Here is a 9,805-nt window from a genome sequence, read left to right as displayed (position 1 = left end):
ATTATCATTTACTATCCCTCAGTTGTTGCAGTCATCCACTGAACTGCCACATGGTTCTTAAATATTGGGTCCACTCTTACTGTCTTTCCCTCCAACCTGTTGCCTGTCATAATTCTAGGTGATTTTAATATCCACATGTTTGAACTTTCCATATCCTGGCCTCCAGTTTCTTCATCTCCTCTCCTCCAATGATTTTGTCCTTGTGGAAATAAACAGACCACCGAAATGAGAACAAACAGAGGTTATTTGTTCAGAGCTTGCTATATACAGCAAAGGAGTTCAGCCACCATCACTTGTATTTGACAGAAACTCATAGGCAGTCAGTGAAATGGGAAACTTTATAGTTAAAAAAAAAAAAAAAGGAATGTTTCAGGTATGCTCTGATTAGAGATTGCTGGTTTGGGGAAGTGGAAAGCAAGCTAACTAGAGGTGGAACATCTTATGTAATTGGTTTGAGAATATCTGTGGCTTCCTTTGGTTGGTCCTAAGTTAAAAATGGGGACAAAAAAAAAAGGAAAACTGTCAATCATTGATCAAGTCGCGACCCATCTGGGCCAATTGTTGAAGAGGTTGTGGTTTGGCTTCCTGGGCAGAACGCTGCAGAGTTTGAGCACCAGAGTTCTTTATTATATAAAGTCCGGCCATTGTCCTTTAGTACATTTAGCCTCTGGCTAAACCACTCACCATCATGGCCACAATCCTGGACTTTTTTTTTTTTTATTATTAACTTTTATTGAGCTTTAAGTGAAAGTTTACAAATCAAGTCAGTCTGTCACATATAAGCTTATATACACCTTATTCCATACTCCCACTTGCTCTCCCCCTGATGAGTCAGCCCTTCCAGTCTCTCTTTTCGTGACAATTTTGCCAGTTTCTAACCCTCTCTACCCTCCTATCTCCCCTCCAGACAGGAGATGCCAACACAGTCTCAAGTGTTCACCTGATACAAGTAGCTCACTCTTCATCAGCATCTCTCTCCAACCCATTGTCCAGTCTCTTCCATGTCTCATGAGTTGTCTTCGGGAATGGTTCCTGTCCTGGGCCAACAGAAGGTTTGGGGACCATGACTGCCGGGATTCCTCTAGTCTCAGTCAGACCATTAAGTCTGGTCTTTTTATGAGAATTTGGGGTCTGCATCCCACTGATCTCCTGCTCCCTCAAGGGTTCTCTGTTGTGCTCCCTGTCAGGGCAGTCATCGGTTGTGGCCGGGCACCATCTAGTTCTTCTGGTCTCAGGATGATGTAAGTCTCTGGTTCATGTGGCCCTTTCTGTCTCTTGGGCTCATAGTTGTCGTGTGACCTTGGTGTTCTTCATTCTCTTTTGATCCAGGTGGGTTGAGACCAATTGATGCATCTTAGATGGCTGCTTGTTAGCATTTAAGACCCCAGACGCCACATTTCAAAGTAGGATGCAGAATGTTTTCATAATAGTATTATTTTGCCAATTGACTTAGAAGTCCCCTTGGTCATAGTCCCCAAACCCCTGCCCTTGCTCCGCTGACCCTTGAAGCATTCATTTTATCCCGGAAACTTCTTTGCCTTTGGACCAGTCCATTTGAGCTGACCTTCCGTGTATTGAGTATTGTCCTTCCCTTCACCTAAAGTAGTTCCTATCTACTGACTAATCAGTAAATAACCCTCTCCCACCCTCTCTCCCTCCCCGCCTCATAACCACAAAAGTATGTGTTCTTCTCAGTTTATACTATTTCTCAAGATCTTATAATAGTGGTCTTATACAATATTTGTCCTTTTGCCTCTGACTAATTTCGCTCAGCATAATGCCTTCCAGGTTCCTCCATGTTATAAAATGTTTCACAGATTTGTCACTGTTCTTTATCGATGAGTAGTATTCCATTGTGTGACTATACCACAATTTATTTAGCCATTCATCCGTTGATGGACACCTTGGTTGCTTCCAGCTTTTTGCTATTGTAAACAGACCTGCAATAAACATGGGTGTGCACGTATCTGTTCGTGTGAAGGCTCTTATTTCTCTAGGGTATATTCCAAGGAGTGGGATTTCTGGGTTGTATGGTAGTTCTATTTCTAACTTTTGAAGAAAACCCCAGATAGATTTCCAAAGTGGTTGTACCGTTTTACATTCCCACCAGTAGTGTATAAGAGTTCCAATCTCTCTGCAGCCTCTCCAACATTTATTATTTTGTGTTTTTTGGATTAATGCCAGCCTTGTTGGAGTGAGATGGAATCTCATCGTAGTTTTAATTTGCATTTCTCTAATGGCTAATGATCGTGAGCATTTTCTCATGTATCTGTTAGCTCCTGAATATCTTCTTTAGTGAAGTGTGTGTTCATATCCTTTGCCCACTTCTTGATTGGGTTCTTTGTCTTTTTGTGGTTGAGTTTTAACAAAATCATATAGATTTTAGAGATCAGGTGCTGGTCGGAGATGTCATAACTGAAAATTCTTTTCCAGTCTGTAGGTGGTCTTTTTACTCTTTTGGTGAAGTCTTTAGATGAGCATAGGTGTTTGATTTTTAGGACCTCCCAGTTATCTGGTTTCTGTTCGTCATTTTTGGTAACGTTTTGTATTCTGTTTTTGCCTTGAATTAGGGCTCCTAACATTGTCCCTATTTTTTCTTCCATGATCTTTATCGTTTTAGTCTTTATGTTTAGGTCTTTGATCCACTTGGAGTTAGTTTTTGTGCATGGTGTGAGGTATGGGTCCTGTTTCATTTTTTTGCAAATGGATATCCAGTTATGCCAGCACCATTTGTTAAAAAGACTATCTTTTCCCCAATTAGCTGACACTGGGCCTTTGTCAAATATCAGCTGCTCATATGTGGATGGATTTATATCTGGGTTCTCAATTCTGTTCCATTGGTCTATGTGCCTGTTGTTGTGCCAGTACCAGGCTGTTTTGACTACTTTGGCTGTATAATATGTTCTGAAATCAGGTAGAGTGAGGCCTCCCACTTTCTTCTTCTTTTTCAGTAATGTTTTTCTTATCCGAGGCTTCTTTCCCTTCCATATGAAGTTGGTGATTTGTTTCTCCATCACATTAAAAAACGTCATTGGAATTTGGAACGGAAGTGCATTGTATGTATCGATGGCTTTTGGTAGAATAGACATTTTTACTATGTTAAGTCTTCCTATACATGAGCAAGGTATGTTTTTCCACTTAAGTAGGTCCTTTTAAGTTTCTTGCAGTAGTACTGTGTAGTTTCTTTGTATAGGTCTCTTACATCTTTGGTAAGATTTATTCCTAAGTATTTTATCTTCTTGGGGGCTACCGTGAATGGTATTGATTTAGTGATTTCCTCTTCGGTGTTCTTTTTGTTGATGTAGAGGAATCCAAGTGATTTTTGTATGTTTATCTTATGACCTGGGACTCTGCCAAACTCTTCTATCAGTTTCAGTAGTTTTCTGGAGGATTCCTTAGGTGTTTAGCATTGATTTTAATGTGTATTGGGAAAATCCAATCAGCACAGGACACCCATAATTTTAGAGTATTTTTGTTTAGAATGATAAACCAGTTGCCTTCAGGTTGACTCCGACTCATGGCAACCCTATGTGTGTCAGAGTATAACTGCTTTCCATAGGGTTTTCAGTGGCTGATTTTTTGGAAGTTGTCAGGCCTTTCTTCAGCAGTGCCTTTGGGTGGACTTGAACCATCAATCTTTCAGTTAGCAGCCAAGCCTATTAACCATTTGTGCTACCTAGCGACTCCCATGCTAGGTTAAGAAAAAAAAAAGGCGAGTTAGTTTCAAGAAAAAGCCAGGTAAATAATCATTCATTCAGTTCAATAACATGATAAAAATCATGAAGGTGCTCACACATGACTGGAGTTTGAGAAGTGTTGGTCTAATAAACCTCTTCATGTTACCAGTGACGAAACAAAGGTCCAAAATGGCGAAGTTTAAAGTTGGCAAGTAACAGATCTGGGATTAGAATTAAGTCCTCCAAGGCTCCAGGCAGTGTTCTTCCCAGCATCCTAGGCTGCCTCCCTTCATTGAGCTACCTGTGATAGAAGGTATATTGATTAGGGTTCTTTCATGTTTTCATTTCAATAACAACTTTATTGAGATGTAATTCATATAACATAAAATTCACCCTTTTAACATGTGCAGTTCAGTGAGTTTTGTATATTCACGGAGTTATGCAACAATCACCATAATTTTAGAACACTTTTTTATCACCTCTCAAAAGAAACCCTGTACCAGTTAGTAGTTACTTCTTTCCTCACCCAACCCCCAGTTCCTGGTAACAACTAGCCTACTTTCTGTTCCTGTGGATTTGCCTATTCTGGACATTTTATATAAGTGGAAACACACAACTTGTATCTTTTGTGTCTAGTGTTTTTCACTTAGCATAAGGTTTTCAAGGTTCATTCATATTGTAGCATTCATTCAGTGCTTTTTAAAAAAAAATTTATTGTGCTTTAAGTGAAAGTTTACAAATCAAGTCAGTCTCTCGTACAAAAATTTATATACTCCTTGCTATATACTCCTACGACTGCTAACCAAAAGGCTGGCAGTTCAAATCCACCAGGAGCTCCTTGGAAACTCTATTGGGCAGTTCTGCTCAGTCCTATAGGGTCGCTATAAGTCGGAATAGACTCGATGGCAATGAGTGAGATGAGATATACTCCTAGTTGCTCTCCCCCTAACCCCAGTGGCGAGTGCAGTGGTTAAATGCTATGGCTGCTAATGAAGAAAGCAGGAGTTCAAATCTGCCAGGCGCTCCTTGGAAACTCTATGGGGCAGTTCTACTCTGTCCTAGAATCGACTCAACGGCAGTGGGTTTGGTTTGGTTTGGAATGAGACAGCACACTCCTTCTTTCCGCTGTCTATTTTAGTATCCATTAGGCCAGCTTCTGACCTCCTCTGCCCTCTCATCTCCCATCCAGATAGGAGCTGCCCACATAGTTTCATGTGTCTACTTGATCCAAGAAGCTCACTCCTCACTGGTCTCATTTTCTACCCCATAGTCCAGTCCAGTCCCTGTCTGAAGAGTTGGCTTTGGAAATGATTCCTGTCTTGGGCTAACAGAAGATCTGGGGACCATGACCTCTGGGGTCCTTCTAGTTTCAATCAGACCATTGAGTCTGGTCCTTTTATGAGAATTTGAGGTCTGCATCCCACTGCTCTCCTGCTCCCTCAGCGGTTCTCTGTTGTGTTCCCTGTCAGGGCAGTCACTGGTTTTGGCTGGGTGCCATCTAGTTCTTCTGGCCTCAGGCTGATGTAGTCTCTGGTTTACGTGGCCCTTCCTGTCTCTTGGGCTCATAATTACCTTGTGTCTTTGGTGTTCTTCATTCTCTTTTGCTCCAGGTGGGTTGAGACCAATTGATGCATTTTAGATTGCCGCTTGCTAGCTTTTAAGACCCCAAATGCCACCCTCCAAAGTGCGATGCAGAATGTTTTCTTAATAGATTTTATTACACCAATTGACCTAGATGTCCCCTGAAATCATGGTCCCCAACCCCCTGCCCCTTCTACGCTGACCTTTGAAGCACTCAGTTTATTCAGAAAATTTCTTAGCTTTTGGTTTAGTTCAGTTGTGCTGACCTCTCCTGCACTGTATATTGTCTTTCCCTTCACCTAAAATAGTTCTTGTCTACTATCTAATTAGTGAATACCCCTCTCCCTCTCTGCCTCCCCACTCTGGTAACCATCAAGGAATATTTCCTTCTCTGTTTAAGGTATTTCTCGAGTTCTTATAATAGTGGTCTCATACAATATTTGTCCTTCTGCAACTGACTAATCTCACTCAGCATAATGCCTTTCAGATTCTTCCGTGTTATGAAATGTTTCATGGATTCATCATTGTTCTTTATCGATGTGTGGTATTCCATTGTGTGAATATACCATAATTTATCCATTCATCTGTTGATGGGCACCTTGGTTGCTTCCATCTTTTTGCTATTGTAAACAGTGCTACAATGAACATGGGTGTGCATGTATCTGTTCGTGTAAAGGCTTTTATTCTCTAGGATATATTCCAAGGAGTGGGATTGCTGGATCGTATGATAGTTCTATTTCTAGTTTTTGAAGGAAGTGAAAAATCAATTTCCAAAGTTGTTGTACCATTTTACATTCCCACCAGCAGTGTATAAGTGTTCCAGTCTCTCCACAACCTGTCCAACATTTACTATTTTGTGTTTTTTGGAGGAATGCCAGCCTTGTTGGAGTGAGGTGTAATCTCATTGTAGTTTTGATCTGCATTTCTCTAATGGCTAATGATGGTGAGCATTTCCTCATGTATCTGTTAGCTACCTGAATGTCTTATTTAGTGAAGTGTCTGTTCATATCCTTTGCCCATTTTATAATTGGGTTGTCTTTTTGTAGTCGAGTTTTTGCAGTATCATGTAGACTTTAGAGATCAGATGCTGATTGGAAATGTCATAGCCAAAAACTTTTTCCCAGTCCGTAGGTAATCTTTTTACTCTTTTTGTGAAGTCTTCGGATGAGCATAAGTGTTTGATTTTCAGGAGCTCCCAGTTATCTAATTTCTCTTCTGGTGATTGTGCATTGTTAATAATGTTTTGTATACTGTTTATGCCATGTATTAGGGCTCCTAGAGTTGTCCTTTATATTTTCTTCCATAATCTTTATCATTTTAGATTTTATATTTAGGTCTTTGATCCATTTTGAGTTCATTTTTGTGCATGGTGTGAGGTATGAGTCTTGTTTCATTTTTTTGCACATGGATATCCAGTTATGCCAGCACCATTTGTTAAACAGACTGTCTTTTCCCCATTTAACTGACTTTGGGCCTTTGTCAAACATCAGCTGCTCACAGGTGGATGGATTTATGTCTGGATTCTCAATTCTGTTCCAGTGGTCTACGTTATCTGTTGGAAACCCTGGTGGTGTAGTGGTTAAGTGCTACAGCTGCTAAGCAAAGGGTCAGCAGTTCAAATCCACCAGGTGCTCCTTGGAAACTCTATGGGGCAGTTCTACTCTGTCCTATAGGGTCGCTATGAGTCAGAATCAACTCGACAGCACTGGGTTTGGTGTTTGGTTTTATGTATCTGTTGTTGTACCAGTACCAGGCTGGTTCCACTACTGTGGTGGTATAATAGGTTCTAAAGTCAGGTACAATGAGGCCTCCCACTTTTTTTCTTTTTTCTTTTTCCGTAATGCTTTAATTATCTGGGGTCTCTTTCTGTTCCATATGAAGTTGGTGATTTGTTTCTCTATCTCATTAAAAAATGTTGGAATTTGGATCAGAATTGCATCGTATCTATAGATTGCTTTTGGTAGAATAGACATTTTCACAATGTTAAGTCTTCCTATCCATGAGCAAGGTATGTTTTTCCACATATGTAGGTCTCTTTTGGTTTCTTGCAGTAGTGTCTTGTAGTTTTTTTTGTATAGGCTTTTTACATCTCTGGTAAGATTTATTCCCGAGTATTTTATCTTCCTGGGGACTACTGGAAATGGTATTGATTTGGTGATTTCCTCTTTTATGTTCTTTTTGTTGGTGTAGAGGAATCCAACTGATTTTTGTATGTTTATCTTGTATCCTGATACTCAACCGAACTCATCTATTAATTTCAGTAGCTTTCTTGAGGATTATTTAGGGTTTTCTGTGTATAAGATCATGTCATCTGGAAATAAGGATACTTTTACTTCTTCCTTCCCAACCTGGATACCCTTTATTTCTTTATCTAACCTAATTGCTCTGACTGGGACCTCCAGTGCAATGTTGAATAAAAGCGGTGATAAAGGGCATCTTTGTCTGGTTCCCAATCTCAATGGGAATGCGTTCAGGCTCTCTCCATTTAGGGTGATGTTGGCTGTTGGCTTTGTATAAATGCCCTTTATTATGTTGAGGAATATTCCTTCTATTCCTATTTTGCTGAGAGTTTTATCATGAATGGGTGTTGAACTTTGTCAAATGCCTTTTCTGCATCAATTGATAAGATCATGTGGTTCTTGTCTTTTGTTTTATTTATATGATTCATTACATTAATTGTTTTTTTTTTAATGTTGAACCATTCCTGCATACCTGGTATGAATCCCACTTGGTCATGGTGAATTATTTTTTTGATATGTTGTTGAATTCTATTGGCTAGAATTTTGTTGAAGATTTTTGTGTCTAAGTTCATGAGGGATATATGTTTGTAATTTTCTTTTTTTGTGATGTCTTTACCTGGTTTGGGTAGCAGGGATATGCTGGCTTCATAGAATGAGTTTGGGAGTATTCTGTCTTTTTCTATGCTCTGAAATACTTTTAGTAGTAGTGGTGTTAACTCTTCTCTGAAAGTTTGGTAGAACTCTGCAGTGAAGCCATCTGGACCAGGGTTTTTTTGTTGTTGTTGTTGGGAGCTTTTGAATTGCCTTTTCAATCTCTTCTCTTGTTATGAGCTTATTTAGTTGTTCTACTTCTGTTTGTGTTAGTTTAGGTAGGTAGTGTGTTTCTAGAAGTTAATCCATTTCTTCTAGGTTTTCAAATTTGTTAGAGTACAATATTTCATAGTAATCTGATATGATTCTTTTAATTTTAGTTGGGTCTGTTGTGATATTGCCCATCTCATTTCTTATTCGGGTTATTTGCTTCCTCTCCTATTTTTCTTTTGTCAGTTTGGCCAATGGTTCATCAATTTTGTTAATTTTTTCAAAGAACCAGGTTTTGGTCTTGTTAACTCAGTTGTTTTTCTGTTGTCTATGTCATTTAATTCTGCTGTGATTTTTATTATTTTCTTTCTTTTGGTGCCTGAGAGTTTCTTTTCTTGCTCTCTTTCTATTTGTTCAAGTTGTAGGGATAATTCTTTGATATTGACCCTTTCTTCTTTTTGTATGTGTGCATTTATTGATAAAAATTGACCTGCGAGCACTGCTTTTGTTGTGTCCCAAGGGTTCTGATAGGAAGTGTTTTCATTCTCATTGGATTCTATACGTTTCTTTATTCCATCCTTCATGTCTTCCATAACCCAGTTGTTTTGGGGCAGGGTATTGTTCAGTTTCCAAGTGTTTGATTTCTTTTCCCTGCTTCTTCTGTTATTGACTTCTACTTTTACGGCCTTGTGAACAGAGTAGATGCTTTGTAAGATTTCGGTGGTTTGGATTCTGCTAAGGCTTGCTTTATGACCCAATACGTGGTTTATTCTAGAGAATGTTCCATGTGTGCTAGAAAGGAAAGTATACTTGGCTGCTGTTGGGTGGTGAGTTCTGTATATGTCTGTGAGGTCAAGATAGTTGATTGTGACATTTTAGATCTTTGGTGTCTTTATTGAGCTTCTATCTGGATGTTCTGACCTTCAGCAAAAGTGGTGTGCTGAAATTTCCTACTATAATTGTAGACCTATCTCACTTTTCAGTGCTGTTAGGATTTGTTTTATATGTCTTGCAGCCCTGTCATTGGGTGCATAAATATCTACTATGGTTATATCTTCCTGGTATATTGTCCCTTAAATCATTATATAGTGTACTTCCTTATCCTTTTTGGTGGATTTAACTTTAACGTCTATTTTGTCAGAAATTAATATTGCCACTCCTGCTCTTTTTTGATTGTTGTTTGCTTGATATTTTTTTTTCATCCTTTGAGTTTTAGTTTGTTTGTGTCTCTAAGTCTAAGGAGTGTCTCTTGTAGGCAGCATATAGACAGATCGTACCTTTTTTAATCCATTCTGCTACTCTCTGTATCTTTATTGGTACATTTAGTCCATTTACCTTCAGCATAATTATGGGTAGGTATGAGTTTAGTGCTGTCATTTTGACGTCTTTTTTTGTGTGTTGTTGAGAGTTTCTTTTCCCCACTTAATTTTTTGTTCTGAGTAGTTTATCTTTATATATTGTTTTTTCCACTTATTCATTGTTGTTGATTTTGTTTCTGCTGAGTCT

This window comes from Elephas maximus, chromosome 3, assembly GCF_024166365.1.
Source record: "Elephas maximus indicus isolate mEleMax1 chromosome 3, mEleMax1 primary haplotype, whole genome shotgun sequence".
Classification (NCBI taxonomy): Eukaryota; Metazoa; Chordata; class Mammalia; order Proboscidea; family Elephantidae; genus Elephas; species Elephas maximus.
This window is presented reverse-complemented; position numbering follows the sequence as displayed.